This window comes from Uloborus diversus, unplaced genomic scaffold (genome assembly GCF_026930045.1).
Source record: "Uloborus diversus isolate 005 unplaced genomic scaffold, Udiv.v.3.1 scaffold_633, whole genome shotgun sequence".
Lineage (NCBI taxonomy): Eukaryota > Metazoa > Arthropoda > Arachnida > Araneae > Uloboridae > Uloborus > Uloborus diversus.
Genome location: NW_026558828.1, coordinates 68,056 through 89,108, shown reverse-complemented (window position 1 = coordinate 89,108; position 21,053 = coordinate 68,056).

Sequence of the window (21,053 nt, the reverse complement as noted above, 5' to 3'; positions counted from 1 at the left end):
GGTTATTATTTATTTAAAACCTTGAAATCTACAGGTCAAATAGTTGACTCAGAATTAAGAACCCTACATAAATAATCGATATTCGCAAAAGAAAGGAAATTGAAAAAAAAGAATATTCAAATTAGAAGTAAAAATATACATTAACGATTTACGTTCCGGCTGGGATTCGAACCTCGGGCAACGCGCTTGGCAGCCCAACTCTCTAGCCATCGGGCTATCGGAGCTCTGTCGGTCGGTGTCTTAAATATAATAAAAACAAAAAATGCACCTTGGTTATTATTGATTTAAAACTTTGAAATCTACAGGTCGAATAGTTGACTCAGAATTTTCATCAAAACATAAATAATCAATATTTGCAAAGAAAAGGATTTGAAAAAAAAGAATTTTCAAATTAGAAAGTAAAAATGTACAATGAAGATTTTCGTTCCGACTGGGCCTCGAACCTCGGGCCACTCGCTTGGCAGCCCAACGCTCAAGCCTTCGGGCTGTCTGAGCTCTGCGGCCGGAGTCTTAAATATAATAAAAACTGAAAATGCACCTTGGTTATTATTGATTTAAAACTTTGAAATCTACAGGTCGTATAGTTGACTCAGAATTTTCATCAAAACATAAATAATCAATATTTGCAAAGAAAAGGATTTGAAAAAAAAAAGAATTTTCAAATTAGAAAGTAAAAATGTACAATGAAGATTTTCGTTCCGACTGGGACTCGAACCTCGGCCCACTCGCTTGGCAGCCCAACGCTCAAGCCTTCGGGCTGTCGGAGCTCTGTGGCCGGAGTCATAAATATAATGAAAAACTGAAAATGCACCTTGGTTATTTGTTTAAAACCTTGAAATCTACAGGTCAAATAGTTGACTCAGAATTAAGAACCCTACATAAATAATCAATATTCGCAAAAGAATAGAAATTGAAAAAAAAAAAAGAATATTCAAATTAGAAGTAAAAATATACATTAACGATTTTCGTTCCGGCTGGGACTCGAACCCCGGGCAACTCGCTTGGCAGCCCAACTCTCTAGCCATCGGGCTATCGGAGCTCTGTCGAACGGAGTCTTAAATATAATAAAAACGGAAAATGCACCTTGGTTATTATTGATTTAAAACTTTGAAATCTACAGGTCGAATAGTTGACTCAGAATTTTCATCAAAACATAAATAATCAATATTTGCAAAGAAAAGGATTTGAAAAAAAAAAAGAATTTTCAAATTAGAAACTAAAAATGTACAATGAAGATTTTCGTTCCGACAGAGACTCGATCCTCGGGCCACTTGCTTGGCAGCCCAACGCTCAAGCCTTCGGGCTGTCTGAGCTCTGCGGCCATAGTCTTAAATATAATAAAAACTAAAAATGCACCTTGGTTATTATTTACTTAAAACCTTGAAATCTACAGGTCAAATAGTTGACTCAGAATTAAGAACCCTACATAAATAATCAATATTCGCAAAAGAATAGAAATTGAAAAAAAAAAGAATATTCAAATTAGAAGTAAAAATATACATTAACGATTTTCGTTCCGGCATGGACTCAACATCGGGCAACTCGCTTGGCAGCCCAACTCTCTAGCCAACGGGCTATCGGAGCTCTGTCGCACGGAGTCTTAAATATAATAAAAAAATAAAAATGCACCTTGGTTATTATTTATTTAAAACCTTGAAATCTACAGTTCAAATAGTTGACTCAGAATTAAGAACTCTACATAAATAATCAATATTTGCAAAGAAAAGGATTTGAAAAAAAAAGAATTTTCAAATTAGAAAGTAAAAATGTACAATGAAGATTTTCGTTCCGACTGGGACTCGAACCTCGGGCCACTCGCTTGGCAGCCCAACGCTCAAGCCTTCAGGCTGTCTGAGCTCTGCGGCCGGAGTCTTAAATATAATAAAAACTAAAAATGCACCTTGGTTATTATTGATTTAAACTTTGAAATCTAAAGGTAGAATAATTAAATTGACTCAGAAATTTCATCCCTACATAAAAAATCAATATTCGCAAAAGAAGGAATTTTAAAAAAAGGAATTTTAAATTAGAAAAATAAAATACATCGCAGGATTTCTTTTCGACTGGGACTCGAACCTGGGGCCACTCGCATGGAAGTCCAACGGTCTAGCCGTCGTGCTATCGGAGCTCTGTGGGGCGAAGTCTTATATATAATAAAAACTAAAAATGCACCTTGTTTTTTATTGATTAAAATTTTGAAATCTACAGGTCGATCAGTCAAACTGACTCAGAATTTTTATCCCTACATAAATAATAAATATTCGCAAAAGAAAGGAAATTGAAAAAAAAAGAATATTCAAATTAGAAGTAAAAATATACATTAACGATTTTCGTTCCGGCTGGGACTCGAACCTAGGGCAACTCGCTTGGCAGCCCAACTCTCTAGCCATCGGGCTATCAGAGCTCTGTCGCACGGAGTCTTAAATATAATAAAAACTGAAAATGCACCTTGGTTATTATTGATTTAAAAGTTTGATATCTACAGGTCAAATAGTTGACTCAGAATTAAGAACCCTACAAAAATAATCAATATTCGCAAAAAAAGGAAATTGAAAAAAAAAAGAGTTTTTTCAATTAGAATATAAAATGTACATTGAAGACTTTCGTTCCGACTGGGACTCGACCTCGGGCCACTCGCTTGGAAGCCCATCGCTCAAGCCTTCGGGCTGTCGGAGCTCTGTGATCGGAGTCTTAAATATAATAAAAACTAAAAATGCACCTTGGTTATTATTGATTTAAAACTTTAAAATCTACAGGTCGTATAGTTGGCTCAGAATTTTAATCAAAACATAAATAATCAATATTTGCAAAGAAAAGGAATTGAGGAAAAAAAAGAATTTTCAAATTAGAAAGTAAAAATGTACAATGAAGATTTTCGTTCCGACTGGGACTCGAACCTCGGCCCACTCGCTTGGCAGCCCATTGCTCAAGCCTTCGGGCTGTCGGAGCTCTGTGGCGGGAGTCTTAAATATAATAAAAAACTAAAAATGCACCTTGGTTATTATTTATTAAAAACCTTGAAATCTACAGGTCAAATAGTTGACTCAGAATTAAGAACCCTACATAAATAATAAATATTCGCAAAAGAAAGGAAATTGAAAAAAAAAGAATATTCAAATTAGAAGTAAAAATATACATTAACGATTTTCGTTCCGGCTGGGACTCGAACCTCGGGCCACTCGCTTGGAAGCCGAACGCTCTAGACATCGGGCTATCGGAGCTCTGTCGGTCGGAGTCATAAATATAATGAAAAACTGAAAATGCACCTTGGTTATTATTTATTTAAAACCTTGAAATCTACAGGTCAAATAGTTGACTCAGAATTAAGAACCCTACATAAATAATCAATATTCGCAAAAGAAAGGAAATTGAAACTGGGACTCAAACCTCGATCCACTCGCTTGGAAGCCCAACGCTCTAGCCATTGGACTATCGGAGCTTTGTCGATCGCAGTCTTAAATATAATAAAAACTAAAAATGCACCTTGGTTATTATTGATTTAAAACTTTGAAATCTACAGGTCGAATAGTTGACTCAGAATTTTCATCAAAACATAAATAATCAATATTTGCAAAGAAAAGGATTTGAAAAAAAAAGAATTTTCAAATTAGAAAGTAAAAACGTACAATGAAGATTTTCGTTCCGACAGGAAGTCGAACCTCGGGCCACTCGCTTGGCAGTCCAACGCTCAAGCCTTCGGGCTGTCTGAGCTCTGCGGCCGGAGTCTGAAATATAATAAAAACAAAAAATGCTCCTTGGTAATTATTGATTCAAACACTTTGAAATTTACAGGTCGAATAATTAAACTGACTCAGAATTTTTCTCCCTACATAAATAATCAATACTCGCAACAGAGAAAAATTAAAAAAAAAAGAAGAAGAATTTTCAAATTAGGAACTAAAAATATAAATTGAAGATTTTCGCTCAGGCTGGGACTCGAACCCAAGGCCACTCGCTTGGAAGCCCAACACTCTAACCATTAGTCTATCGGAGCTCTGTCGGTCGGAGTTTTAAATATAATAAAAACAAAAATGCACCTTGGTAATTATTTATTTAAACACTTTGAAATCTGCCGGTCGAAAAATTAAACTGACTCAGAATTTTCTTCCCTACATAAATAATCAATATTTGCAAAGGAAAGAAATTGAAAAAAAAAAGAATTTTCAAATTAGAAAAGAAATATATACACTGAAGGTATTTGCTCCGGCTGGGACTCGAACCCAGGCGACTCGCTTGGAAGACCAGCGGTCTAGCCTTTAGGCTATCGGAGTTCTGTCGAGAGGAGTCTTACTGCCTGACTGAGACTGCCTGACTGAGACTGCCTGACTGACAGACTGACTCACTGACTGACTCACTGACTGACCGAGACTGACTGACTGACTCACTGACTGACCGAGACTGACTGACTAACTGCCTGACTGACTGAGACTGGACTGACTGACTGACTAACTGACTGACTGAGACTGACTGACTGAATGCTTGACTGTCTGACTGACTATTTCACTGACTGACTAAATGACTAAATGACTGACTGACACTGACTGACTGACTGCTTGACTGCCTGACTGACTGTTTGACTGACTAACTGACTGGACAGGACTGACCGACTGACTGACTGACTGAATGACTGACTGACTGACTGACCGAGACTGACTGACTGACTGACTGAGACTGGACTGGACTGACTGACTGACTGACTGACTGAGACTGACTGACTGACTGACTGACTGAGACTGACTGAATGAATGACTAACTGACTGACTGACTGACAGAATGACTGAATGAGGCTGAGTGACTGACTGACTGCCTGACTGACTGACTGACTGAATGACTAGCTGACTGAGACTAAATGACTGACTGCCTGACTGACCGAGTGACTGACTGACAGGACTGACTGACTGACTGACTGAGACTGAATGACTGACTGCCTAACTGATTGAGTGACTGAATGACTAAGTGACTGACTGACTGACTGAGACTGGACTGGACTGACTGACTGACTGACTGACTGACTGAGACTGACTGACTGACTGACTCACTGAGACTGACTGAATGAATGACTAACTGACTGACTGACTGACAGAATGACTGAATGAGGCAGAGTGACTGACTGACTGCCTGACTGACTGACTGACTGAATGACTAGATGACTGAGACTAAATGACTGACTGCCTGACTGACCGAGTGACTGACTGACAGGACTGACTGACTGACTGACTGACTGAGACTGAATGACTGACTGCCTAACTGACTGAGTGACTGAATGACTAACTGACTGATTGATTGCTTAAGTGACTGACTGACTGACTGCTTGACTGACTGAATGGACTGGACTGACCGACTGACAGACTGACTGGCTGTCAGAGACTGACTGATTGACTGTCGGACTGACTGACTGACTTCGCAAAAGGGAAAAATAAAAAAAAAATATCAAATTAGAAAAAAATACATGCATTTAAGATTTTCTTTCCGGCTGGGATTCGAACCCAGGGCTACACGCATGGAAGCCCAACGCTCTCGCCAATGGACTATCGGATCTCGGTTGGCCGGTGTCTTAATTATAATAAAAACAAAAAATGCACCTTGGTAATTATTGATCTAAAATCTTTGAAATCTACAGGTCGAATAATTAAACTGACTCAGAATTTTCTTCCGTATATAAATAATCGATATTTGCAAAAGAAAGAAAATGAAAAAAAAAAAAAAGAATTTTCAAATTAGAAAAGAAATATATACATTGAAGATTTTCGTTGCGGCCGGGACTCGAACCCAGTACCACGCACTTGGAAACCAACGCGGTAGCCATTAGGCTATCGGAGCTCTGTCGATGGAAGTCTTAAATATAATAAAAACAAAAAATGCACCTTGGTAATTATTGATTCAAACACTTTGAAATTTACAGGTCGAATAATTAAACTGACTCAGAATTTTTCTCCCTACATAAATAATCAATATTCGCAAAAGAGAAAAATTAAAAAAAAAGAAGAAGAATTTTCAAATTAGAAACTAAAAATATAAATTGAAGATTTTCGCTCAGGCTGGGACTCGAACCCAGGGCCACTCGCTTGGAAGCCCAACACTCTAACCATTAGTCTATCGGAGCTCTGTCGGTCGGAGTTTTAAATATAATAAAAACAAAAATGCACCTTGGTAATTATTTATTTAAACACTTTGAAATCTGCCGGTCGAAAAATTAAACTGACTCAGAATTTTCTTCCCTACATAAATAATCAATATTTGCAAAGGAAAGAAATTGAAAAAAAAAAGAATTTTCAAATTAGAAAAGAAATACATACACTGAAGATATTTGCTCCGGCTGGGACTCGAACCCAGGCGACTCGCTTGGAAGACCAGCGGTCTAGCCTTTAGGCTATCGGAGTTCTGTCGAGAGGAGTCTTACTGCCTGACTGAGACTGCCTGACTGACAGACTGACTCACTGAATGACTGATACTGACTAAATGACTGACTCACTGACTGACCGAGACTGACTGACTGACTCACTGACTGACCGAGACTGACTGACTAACTGCCTGACTGACTGAGACTGGACTGACTGACTGACTAACTGACTGACTGAGACTGACTGACTGACTGCTTGACTGACTGACTGACTATTTCACTGACTGACTAAATGACTAAATGACTGACTGACACTGACTGACTGACTGCTTGACTGCCTGACTGACTGCTTGACTGACTAACTGACTGACTGACACTGACTGACTGACTGCTTGACTGCCTGACTGACTGCTTGACAGACTAACTGACTGGACAGGACTGACCGACTGACTGACTAACTGAATGACTGACTGACTGACTGACCGAGACTGACTGACTGACTGACTGAGACTGGACTGGACTGACTGACTGACTGACTGACTGACTGAGACTGACTGACTGACTGACTGACTGAGACTGACTGAATGAATGACTAACTGACTGACTGACTGACAGAATGACTGAATGAGGCTGAGTGACTGACTGACTGCCTGACTGACTGACTGCCTGACTGACTGACTGAATGACTAGCTGACTGAGACTAAATGACTGACTGCCTGACTGACCGAGTGACTGACTGACAGGACTGACTGACTGACTGACTGAGACTGAATGACTGACTGCCTAACTGACTGAGTGACTGAATGACTAACTGACTGATTGATTGCTTAAGTGACTGACTGACTGACTGCTTGACTGACTGAATGGACTGGACTGACCGACTGACAGACTGACTGGCTGACAGAGACTGACTGATTGACTGTCGGACTGACTGACTGACTTCGCAAAAGGGAAAAATAAAAAAAAATATCAAATTAGAAAAAAATACATGCATTTAAGATTTTCTTTCCGGCTGGGATTCGAACCCAGGGCTACACGCATGGAAGCCCAACGCTCTCGCCAATGGACTATCGGATCTCGGTTGGCCGGTGTCTTAATTATAATAAAAACAAAAAATGCACCTTGGTAATTATTGATCTAAAATCTTTGAAATCTACAGGTCGAATAATTAAACTGACTCAGAATTTTCTTCCGTATATAAATAATCGATATTTGCAAAAGAAAGAAAATGAAAAAAAAAAGAATTTTCAAATTAGAAAAGAAACATATACATTGAAGATTTTCGTTGCGGCCGGGACTCGAACCCAGTACCACTCGCTTGGAACCCAACGCGGTAGCCATTAGGCTATCGGAGCCCTGTCGATGGAAGTCTTAAATATAATAAAAACAAAAAATGCACCTTGGTAATTATTGATTCAAACACTTTGAAATTTACAGGTCGAATAATTAAACTGACTCAGAATTTTTCTCCCTACATAAATAATCAATATTCGCAAAAGAGAAAAATTAAAAAAAAAGAAGAATTTTCAAATTAGAAACTAAAAATATAAATTGAAGATTTTCGCTCAGGCTGGGACTCGAACCCAGGGCCTCTCGCTTGGAAGCCCAACGGTCTAGCCAGTAGGCTATCGGAGCTCTGTCGGTCGGAGTTTTAAATATAATAAAAACAAAAAATGCACCTTGGCAATTTTTGATTCAAACACTTTGAAATCTGCGGGTCGAAAAATTAAACTGACTCAGAATTTTCTTCCCTACATAAATAATCAATACTCGCAAAAGAGAAAAATTAAAAAAAAAGAAGAAGAATTTTCAAATTAGAAACTTAAAATATAAATTGAAGATTTTCGCTCAGGCTGGGACTCGAACCCAGGGCCACTCGCTTGGCAGTCCAACGCTCAAGCCTTCGGGCTGTCTGAGCTCTGCGGCCGGAGTCTTAAATATAATAAAAACAAAAAATGCACCTTGGTAATTATTGGTTCAAACACTTTGAAATTTACAGGTCGAATAATTAAACTGACTCAGAATTTTTCTCCCTACATAAATAATCAATACTCGCAAAAGAGAAAAATTTAAAAAAAAAGAAGAAGAATTTTCAAATTAGGAACTAAAAATATAAATTGAAGATTTTCGCTCAGGCTGGGACTCGAACCCAGGGCCACTCGCTTGGAAGCCCAACACTCTAACCATTAGTCTATCGGAGCTCTGTCGGTCGGAGTTTTAAATATAATAAAAACAAAAATGCACCTTGGTAATTATTTATTTAAACACTTTGAAATCTGCCGGTCGAAAAATTAAACTGACTCAGAATTTTCTTCCCTACATAAATAATCAATATTTGCAAAGGAAAGAAATTGAAAAAAAAAAGAATTTTCAAATTAGAAAAGAAATATATACACTGAAGATATTTGCTCCGGCTGGGACTCGAACCCAGGCGACTCGCTTGGAAGACCAGCGGTCTAGCCTTTAGGCTATCGGAGTTCTGTCGAGAGGAGTCTTACTGCCTGACTGAGACTGCCTGACTGACAGACTGACTCACTGACTGGCTGATACTGACTAAATGACTGACTCACTGACTGACCGAGACTGACTGACTGACTCACTGACTGACCGAGACTGACTGACTAACTGCCTGACTGACTGAGACTGGACTGACTGACTGAGACTGGACTGACTGACTGACTAACTGACTGACTGGGACTGACTGACTGACTGCTTGACTGTCTGACTGACTATTTCACTGACTGACTAAATGACTAAATGACTGAACGACACTGACTGACTGACTGCTTGACTGCCTGACTGACTGCTTGACTGACTAACTGACTGACTGACACTGACTGACTGACTGCTTGACTGCCTGACTGACTGCTTGACTGACTAACTGACTCGACAGGACTGACCGACTGACTGACTGACTGAATGACTGACTGACTGACTGACCGAGACTGACTGACTGACTGACTGAGACTGGACTGGACTGACTGACTGACTGACTGACTGACTGAGACTGAATGACTGACTGCCTAACTGACTGAGTGACTGAATGACTAACTGACTGATTGATTGCTTAAGTGACTGACTGACTGACTGCTTGACTGACTGAATGGACTGGACTGACCGACTGACAGACTGACTGGCTGACAGAGACTGACTGATTGACTGTCGGACTGACTGACTGACTTCGCAAAAGGGAAAAATAAAAAAAAAAATATCAAATTAGAAAAAAATACATGCATTTAAGATTTTCTTTCCGGCTGTAATTCGAACCCAGGGCTACACGCATGGAAGCCCAACGCTCTCGCCAATGGACTATCGGATCTCGGTTGGCCGGTGTCTTAATTATAATAAAAATAAAAAAATGCACCTTGGTAATTATTGATCTAAAATCTTTGAAATCTACAGGTCGAATAATTAAACTGACTCAGAATTTTCTTCCGTATATAAATAATCGATATTTGCAAAAGAAAGAAAATGAAAAAAAAAAAGAATTTTCAAATTAGAAAAGAAATATATACATTGAAGATTTTCGTTGCGGCCGGGACTCGAACCCAGTACCACTCGCTTGGAACCCAACGCGGTAGCCATTAGGCTATCGGAGCTCTGTCGAGGGAAGTCTTAAATATAATAAAAACAAAAAATGCACCTTGGTAATTATTGATTCAAACACTTTGAAATTTACAGGTCGAATAATTAAACTGACTCAGAATTTTTCTCCCTACATAAATAATCAATACTCGCAAAAGAGAAAAATTAAAAAAAAAAGAAGAAGAATTTTCAAATTAGGAACTAAAAATATAAATTGAAGATTTTCGCTCAGGCTGGGACTCGAACCCAGGGCCACTTGCTTGGAAGCCCAACACTCTAACCATTAGTCTATCGGAGCTCTGTCGGTCGGAGTTTTAAATATAATAAAAACAAAAATGCACCTTGGTAATTATTTATTTAAACACTTTGAAATCTGCCGGTCGAAAAATTAAACTGACTCAGAATTTTCTTCCCTACATAAATAATCAATATTTGCAAAGGAAAGAAATTGAAAAAAAAAGAATTTTCAAATTAGAAAAGAAATATATACACTGAAGATATTTGCTCCGGCTGGGACTCGAACCCAGGTGACTCGCTTGGAAGACCAGCGGTCTAGCCTTTAGGCTATCGGAGTTCTGTCGAGAGGAGTCTTACTGCCTGACTGAGACTGCCTGACTGACAGACTGACTCACTGACTGACTGATACTGACTAAATGACTGACTCACTGACTGACCGAGACTGACTGACTGACTCACTGACTGACCGAGACTGACTGACTAACTGCCTGACTGACTGAGACTGGACTGACTGACTGACTAACTGACTGACTGAGACTGTCTGACTGACTGCTTGACTGTCTGACTGACTGCTTGACTGTCTGACTGACTATTTCACTGACTGACTAAATGACTAAATGACTGACTGACACTGACTGACTGACTGCTTGACTGCCTGACTGACTGCTTGACTGACTAACTGACTGACTGACACTGACTGACTGACTGCTTGACTGCCTGACTGACTGCTTGACTGACTAACTGACTGGACAGGACTGACCGACTGACTGACTGACTGAATGACTGACTGACTGACTGACTGAGACTGACTGACTGACTGACTGACTGACTGACTGACTGACTGAGACTGACTGACTGACTGAGACTGACTGAGACTGACTGAATGAATGACTGACTGACTGAGACTGACTGACTGACTGAGACTGACTGAGACTGACTGAATGAATGACTAACTGACTGACTGACTGACAGAATGACTGAATGAGGCTGAGTGACTGACTGACTGCCTGACTGACTGACTGAATGACTAGCTGACTGAGACTAAATGACTGACTGCCTGACTGACCGAGTGACTGACTGACAGGACTGACTGACTGACTGACTGAGACTGAATGACTGACTGCCTAACTGACTGAGTGACTGAATGACTAACTGACTGATTGATTGCTTAAGTGACTGACTGACTGACTGCTTGACTGAATGGACTGGACTGACCGACTGACAGACTGACTGGCTGACAGAGACTGACTGATTGACTGTCGGACTGACTGACTGACTTCGCAAAAGGGAAAAATAAAAAAAAATATCAAATTAGAAAAAAATACATGCATTTAAGATTTTGTTTCCGGCTGGGATTCGAACCCAGGGCTACACGCATGGAAGCCCAACGCTCTCGCCAATGGACTATCGGATCTCGGTTGGCCGGTGTCTTAATTATAATAAAAACAAAAAATGCACCTTGGTAATTATTGATCTAAAATCTTTGAAATCTACAGGTCGAATAATTAAACTGACTCAGAATTTTCTTCCGTATATAAATAATCGATATTTGCAAAAGAAAGAAAATGAAAAAAAAAAGAATTTTCAAATTAGAAAAGAAACATATACATTGAAGATTTTCGTTGCGGCCGGGACTCGAACCCAGTACCACTCGCTTGGAACCCAACGCGGTAGCCATTAGGCTATCGGAGCCCTGTCGATGGAAGTCTTAAATATAATAAAAACAAAAAATGCACCTTGGTAATTATTGATTCAAACACTTTGAAATTTACAGGTCGAATAATTAAACTGACTCAGAATTTTTCTCCCTACATAAATAATCAATATTCGCAAAAGAGAAAAATTAAAAAAAAAGAAGAATTTTCAAATTAGAAACTAAAAATATAAATTGAAGATTTTCGCTCAGGCTGGGACTCGAACCCAGGGCCACTCGCTTGGAAGCCCAACGGTCTAGCCAGTAGGCTATCGGAGCTCTGTCGGTCGGAGTTTTAAATATAATAAAAACAAAAAATGCACCTTGGCAATTTTTGATTCAAACACTTTGAAATCTGCGGGTCGAAAAATTAAACTGACTCAGAATTTTCTTCCCTACATAAATAATCAATACTCGCAAAAGAGAAAAATTAAAAAAAAAGAAGAATTTTCAAATTAGAAACTAAAAATATAAATTGAAGATTTTCGCTCAGGCTGGGACGCGAACCCAGGGCCACTCGCTTGGCAGTCCAACGCTCAAGCCTTCGGGCTGTCTGAGCTCTGCGGCCGGAGTCTTAAATATAATAAAAACAAAAAATGCACCTTGGTAATTATTGATTCAAACACTTTGAAATTTACAGGTCGAATAATTAAACTGACTCAGAATTTTTCTCCCTACATAAATAATCAATACTCGCAAAAGAGAAAAATTAAAAAAAAAAGAAGAAGAATTTTCAAATTAGGAACTAAAAATATAAATTGAAGATTTTCGCTCAGGCTGGGACTCGAACCCAGGGCCACTTGATTGGAAGCCCAACACTCTAACCATTAGTCTATCGGAGCTCTGTCGGTCGGAGTTTTAAATATAATAAAAAAAAATGCACCTTGGTAATTATTTATTTAAACACTTTGAAATCTGCCGGTCGAAAAATTAAACTGACTCAGAATTTTCTTCCCTACATAAATAATCAATATTTGCAAAGGAAAGAAATTGAAAAAAAAAAGAATTTTCAAATTAGAAAAGAAATATATACACTGAAGATATTTGCTCCGGCTGGGACTCGAACCCAGGCGACTCGCTTGGAAGACCAGCGGTCTAGCCTTTAGGCTATCGGAGTTCTGTCGAGAGGAGTCTTACTGCCTGACTGAGACTGCCTGACTGACAGACTGACTCACTGACTGACTGATACTGACTAAATGACTGACTCACTGACTGACCGAGACTGACTGACTGACTCACTGACTGACCGAGACTGACTGACTACCTGCCTGACTGACTGAGACTGGACTGACTGACTGACTAACTGACTGACTGCTTGACTGACTGACTGACTATTTCACTGACTGACTAAATGACTAAATGACTGACTGACACTGACTGACTGACTGCTTGACTGCCTGACTGACTGCTTGACTGACTAACTGACTGACTGACACTGACTGACTGACTGCTTGACTGCCTGACTGACTGCTTGACAGACTAACTGACTGGACAGGACTGACCGACTGACTGACTAACTGAATGACTGACTGACTGACTGACCGAGACTGACTGACTGACTGACTGAGACTGGACTGGACTGACTGACTGACTGACTGACTGACTGAGACTGACTGACTGACTGACTGACTGAGACTGACTGAATGAATGACTAACTGACTGACTGACTGACAGAATGACTGAATGAGGCTGAGTGACTGACTGACTGCCTGACTGACTGACTGACTGAATGACTAGCTGACTGAGACTAAATGACTGACTGCCTGACTGACTGAGTGACTGAATGACTAACTGACTGATTGGTTGCTTAAGTGACTGACTGACTGACTGCTTGACTGACTGAATGGACTGGACTGACCGACTGACAGACTGACTGGCTGACAGAGACTGACTGATTGACTGTCGGACTGACTGACTGACTTCGCAAAAGGGAAAAATAAAAAAAAATATCAAATTAGAAAAATATACATGCATTTAAGATTTTCTTTCCGGCTGGGATTCGAACCCAGGGCTACACGCATGGAAGCCCAACGCTCTCGCCAATGGACTATCGGATCTCGGTTGGCCGGTGTCTTAATTATAATAAAAACAAAAAATGCACCTTGGTAATTATTGATCTAAAATCTTTGAAATCTACAGGTCGAATAATTAAACTGACTCAGAATTTTCTTCCGTATATAAATAATCGATATTTGCAAAAGAAAGAAAATGAAAAAAAAAGAATTTTCAAATTAGAAAAGAAATATATACATTGAAGATTTTCGTTGCGGCCGGGACTCGAACCCAGTACCACGCGCTTGGAACCCAACGCGGTAGCCATTAGGCTGTCGGAGCTCTGTCGATGGAAGTCTTAAATATAATAAAAACAAGAAATGCACCTTGGTAATTATTGATTCAAACACTTTGAAATTTACAGGTCGAATAATTAAACTGACTCAGAATTTTTCTCCCTACATAAATAATCAATATTCGCAAAAGAGAAAAATTAAAAAAAAAAGAAGAAGAATTTTCAAATTAGAAACTAAAAATATAAATTGAAGATTTTCGCTGAGGCTGGGACTCGAACCCAGGGCCACTCGCTTGGAAACCCAACGGTCTAGCCAGTAGGCTATCGGAGCTCTGTCGGTCGGAGTTTTAAATATAATAAAAACAAAAAATGCACCTTGGCAATTATTGATTCAAACACTTTGAAATCTGCGGGTCGAAAAATTAAACTGACTCAGAATTTTCTTCCCTACATAAATAATCAATACTCGCAAAAGAGAAAAATTAAAAAAAAAAGAAGAAAAATTTTCAAATTAGAAACTAAAAATATAAATTGAAGAATTTCGCTCAGGCTGGGACTCGAACCCAGGGCCACTCGCTTGGCAGTCCAACGATCAAGCCTTCGGGCTGTCTGAGCTCTGCGGCCGGAGTCTTAAATATAATAAAAACAAAAAATGCACCTTGGTAATTATTGATTCAAACACTTTGAAATTTCCAGGTCGAAAAATTAAACTGACTCAGAATTTTCTTCCCTACATAAATAATCAATATTTGCAAAGGAAAGAAATTGAAAAAAAAAAAGAATTTTCAAATTAGAAAAGAAATATATACACTGAAGATATTTGCTCCGGCTGTTACTCGAACCCAGGCGACTCGCTTGGAAGACCAGCGGTCTAGCCTTTAGGCTATCGGAGTTCTGTCGAGAGGAGTCTTACTGCCTGACAGAGACTGCCTGACTGACAGACTGACTCACTGACTGACTGATACTGACTAAATGACTGACTCACTGACTGACCGAGACTGACTGACTGACTCACTGACTCACCGAGACTGACTGACTAACTGCCTGACTGACTGAGACTGGACTGACTGACTGACTAACTGACTGACTGAGACTGACTGACTGACTGCTTGACTGTCTGACTGACTATTTCACTGACTGACTAAATGACTAAATGACTGACTGACACTGACTGACTGACTGCTTGACTGCCTGACTGACTGCTTGACTGACTAACTGACTGACTGACACTGACTGACTGACTGCTTGACTGCCTGACTGACTGCTTGACTGACTAACTGACTTGACAGGACTGACCGACTGAATGACTGACTGAATGACTGACTGACTGACCGAGACTGACTGACTGACTGACTGAGACTGGACTGGACTGACTGACTGACTGACTGACTGACTGACTGAGACTGACTGACTGACTGAGACTGACTGACTGACTGACTGAGACTGACTGAATGAATGACTAACTGACTGACTGACTGACAGAATGACTGAATGAGGCTGAGTGACTGACTGACTGCCTGACTGACTGACTGACTGAATGACTAGCTGACTGAGACTAAATGACTGACTGCCTGACTGACCGAGTGACTGACTGACAGGACTGACTGACTGACTGACTGAGACTGAATGACTGACTGCCTAACTGAGTGAGTGACTGAATGACTAACTGACTGATTGATTGCTTAAGTGACTGACTGACTGACTGCTTGACTGACTGAATGGACTGGACTGACCGACTGACAGACTGACTGGCTGACAGAGACTGACTGATTGACTGTCGGACTGACTGACTGACTTCGCAAAAGGGAAAAATAAAAAAAAATATCAAATTAGAAAAAAATACATGCATTTAAGATTTTCTTTCCGGCTGGGATTCGAACCCAGGGCTACACGCATGGAAGCCCAACGCTCTCGCCAATGGACTATCGGATCTCGGTTGGCCGGTGTCTTAATTATAATAAAAACAAAAAATGCACCTTGGTAATTATTGATCTAAAATCTTTGAAATCTACAGGTCGAATAATTAAACTGACTCAGAATTTTCTTCCGTATATAAATAATCGATATTTGCAAAAGAAAGAAAATGAAAAAAAAAAAGAATTTTCAAATTAGAAAAGAAATATATACATTGAAGATTTTCGTTGCGGCCGGGACTCGAACCCAGTACCACGCGCTTGGAACCCAACGCGGTAGCCATTAGGCTATCGGAGCTCTGGCGATGGAAGTCTTAAGTATAATAAAAACAAAAAATGCACCTTGGTAATTATTGATTCAAACACTTTGAAATTTACAGGTCGAATAATTAAACTGACTCAGAATTTTTCTCCCTACATAAATAATCAATATTCGCAAAAGAGAAAAATTAAAAAAAAAGAAGAATTTTCAAATTAGAAACTAAAAATATAAATTGAAGATTTTCGCTCAGGCTGGGACTCGAACCCAGGGCCACTCGCTTGGCAGTCCAACGCTCAAGCCTTCGGGCTGTCTGAGCTCTGCGGCCGGAGTCTTAAATATAATAAAAACAAAAAATGCACCTTGGTAATTATTGATTCAAACACTTTGAAATTTACAGGTCGAATAATTAAACTGACTCAGAATTTTTCTCCCTACATAAATAATCAATACTCGCAAAAGAGAAAAATTAAAAAAAAAAGAAGAAGAATTTTCAAATTAGGAACTAAAAATATAAATTGAAGATTTTCGCTCAGGCTGGGACTCGAACCCAGGGCCACTTGCTTGGAAGCCCAACACTCTAACCATTAGTCTATCGGAGCTCTGTCGGTCGGAGTTTTAAATATAATAAAAACAAAAATGCACCTTGGTAATTATTTATTTAAACACTTTGAAATCTGCCGGTCGAAAAATTAAACTGACTCAGAATTTTCTTCCCTACATAAATAATCAATATTTGCAAAGGAAAGAAATTGAAAAAAAAAAAGAATTTTCAAATTAGAAAAGAAATATATACACTGAAGATATTTGCTCCGGCTGGGACTCGAACCCAGGCGACTCGCTTGGAAGACCAGCGGTCTAGCCTTTAGGCTATCGGAGTTCTGTCGAGAGGAGTCTTACTGAGTGACTGAGACTGCCTGACTGACAGACTGACTCACTGACTGACTGATACTGACTAAATGACTGACTCACTGACTGACCGAGACTGACTGACTGACTCACTGACTGACCGAGACTGACTGACTAACTGCCTGACTGACTGAGACTGGACTGACTGACTGACTAACTGACTGACTGAGACTGACTGACTGACTGCTTGACTGTCTGACTGACTATTTCACTGACTGACTAAATGACTAAATGACTGACTGACTGACTGCTTGACTGCCTGACTGACTGCTTGACTGACTAACTGACTGACTGACACTGACTGACTGACTGCTTGACTGCCTGACTGACTGCTTGACTGACTAACTGACTGGACAGGACTGACCGACTGACTGACTGACTGAATGACTGACTGACTGACTGACCGAGACTGACTGACTGACTGACTGAGACTGGACTGGACTGACTGACTGACTGACTGACTGACTGACTGAGACTGACTGACTGACTGAGACTGACTGACTGACTGACTGACTGAGACTGACTGAATGAATGACTAACTGACTGACTGACTGACAGAATGACTGAATGAGGCTGAGTGACTGACTGACTGCCTGACTGACTGACTGACTGAATGACTAGCTGACTGAGACTAAATGACTGACTGCCTGACTGACCGAGTGACTGACTGACAGGACTGACTGACTGACTGACTGAGACTGAATGACTGACTGCCTAACTGACTGAGTGACTGAATGACTAACTGACTGATTGATTGCTTAAGTGACTGACTGACTGACTGCTTGACTGACTGAATGGACTGGACTGACCGACTGACAGACTGACTGGCTGACAGAGACTGACTGATTGACTGTCGGACTGACTGACTGACTTCGCAAAAGGGAAAAATAAAAAAAAATATCAAATTAGAAAAATATACATGCATTTAAGATTTTCTTTCCGGCTGGGATTCGAACCCAGGGCTACACGCATGGAAGCCCAACGCTCTCGCCAATGGACTATCGGATCTCGGTTGGCCGGTGTCTTAATTACAATAAAAACAAAAAATGCACCTTGGTAATTATTGATCTAAAATCTTTGAAATCTACAGGTCGAATAATTAAACTGACTCAGAATTTTCTTCCGTATATAAATAATCGATATTTGCAAAAGAAAGAAAATGAAAAAAAAAAGAATTTTCAAATTAGAAAAGAAATATATACATTGAAGATTTTCGTTGCGGCCGGGACTCGAACCCAGTACCACGCGCTTGGAACCCAACGCGGTAGCCATTAGGCTATCGGAGCTCTGTCGATGGAAGTCTTAAATATAATAAAAACAAAAAATGCACCTTGGTAATTATTGATTCAAACACTTTGAAATTTACAGGTCGAATAATTAAACTGACTCAGAATTTTTCTCCCTACATAAATAATCAATATTCGCAAAAGAGAAAAATTAAAAAAAAAGAAGAAGAATTTTCAAATTAGAAACTAAAAATATAAATTGAAGATTTTCGCTGAGGCTGGGACTCGAACCCAGGGCCACTCGCTTGGAAACCCAACGGTCTAGCCAGTAGGCTATCGGAGCTCTGTCGGTCGGAGTTTTAAATATAATAAAAACAAAAAATGCACCTTGGCAATTATTGATTCAAACACTTTGAAATCTGCGGGTCGAAAAATTAAACTGACTCAGAATTTTCTTCCCTACATAAATAATCAATACTCGCAAAAGAGAAAAATAAAAAAAAAGAAGAAAAATTTTCAAATTAGAAACTAAAAATATAAATTGAAGATTTTCGCTCAGGCTGGGACTCGAACCCAGGGCCACTCGCTTGGCAGTCCAACGCTCAAGCCTTCGGGCTGTCTGAGCTCTGCGGCCGGAGTCTTAAATATAATAAAAACAAAAAATGCACCTTGGTAATTATTGATTCAAACACTTTGAAATTTACAGGTCGAAAAATTAAACTGACTCAGAATTTTCTTCCCTACATAAATAATCAATATTTGCAAAGGAAAGAAATTGAAAAAAAAAAGAATTTTCAAATTAGAAAAGAAATATATACACTGAAGATATTTGCTCCGGCTGTTACTCGAACCCAGGCGACTCGCTTGGAAGACCAGCGGTCTAGCCTTTAGGCTATCGGAGTTCTGTCGAGAGGAGTCTTACTGCCTGACTGAGACTGCCTGACTGACAGACTGACTCACTGACTGACTGATACTGACTAAATGACTGACTCACTGACTGACCGAGACTGACTGACTGACTCACTGACTGACCGAGACTGACTGACTAACTGCCTGCCTGACTGAGACTGGACTGACTGACTGACTAACTGACTGACTGAGACTGACTGACTGACTGCTTGACTGTCTGACTGACTATTTCACTGACTGACTAAATGACTAAATGACTGACTGACACTGACTGACTGACTGCTTGACTGCCTGACTGACTGCTTGACTGACTAACTGACTGACTGACACTGACTGACTGACTGCTTGACCGCCTGACTGACTGCTTGACTGACTAACTGACTGGACAGGACTGACCGACTGAATGACTGACTGAATGACTGACTGACTGACTGACCGAGACTGACTGACTGACTGACTGAGACTGGACTGGACTGACTGACTGACTGACTGACTGAGACTGACTGACTGACTGACTGACTGAGACTGACTGAATGAATGACTAACTGACTGACTGACTGACAGAATGACTGAATGAGGCTGAGTGACTGACTGACTGCCTGACTGACTGACTGACTGAATGACTAGCTGACTGAGACTAAATGACTGACTGCCTGACTGACTGAGTGACTGAATGACTAACTGACTGATTGATTGCTTAAGTGACTGACTGACTGACTGCTTGACTGACTGAATGGACTGGACTGACCGACTGACAGACTGACTGGCTGACAGAGACTGACTGATTGACTGTCGGACTGACTGACTGACTTCGCAAAAGGGAAAAATAAAAAAAAATATCAAATTAGAAAAAAATACATGCATTTAAGATTTTCTTTCCGGCTGGGATTCGAACCCAGGGCTACACGCATGGAAGCCCAACGCTCTCGCCAATGGACTATCGGATCTCGGTTGGCCGGTGTCTTAATTATAATAAAAACAAAAAATGCACCTTGGTAATTATTGATCTAAAATCTTTGAAATCTACAGGTCGAATAATTAAACTGACTCAGAATTTTCTTCCGTATATAAATAATCGATATTTGCAAAAGAAAGAAAATGAAAAAAAAAAAAGAATTTTCAAATTAGAAAAGAAATATATACATTGAAGATTTTCGTTGCGGCCGGGACTCGAACCCAGTACCACGCGCTTGGAACCCAACGCGGTAGCCATTAGGCTATCGGAGCTCTGTCGATGGAAGTCTTAAATATAATAACAACAAAAAATGCACCTTGGTAATTATTGATTCAAACACTTTGAAATTTACAGGTCGAATAATTAAACTGACTCAGAATTTTTCTCCCTACATAAATAATCAATATTCGCAAAAGAGAAAAATTAAAAAAAAAGAAGAAGAATTTTCAAATTAGAAACTAAAAATATAAATTGAAGATTTTCGCTCAGGCTGGGACTCGAACCCAGGGCCACTCGCTTGGAAGCCCAACGGTCTAGCCATTAGGCTATCGGAGCTCTGTCGATGGAAGTCTTAAATATAATAACAACAAAAAATGCACCTTGGCAATTATTGATTCAAACACTTTGAAATCTGCGGGTCGAAAAATTAAACTGACTCAGAATTTTCTTCCCTACATAAATAATCAATACTCGCAAAAGAGAAAAATTAAAAAAAAAGAAGAAGAATTTTCAAATTAGAA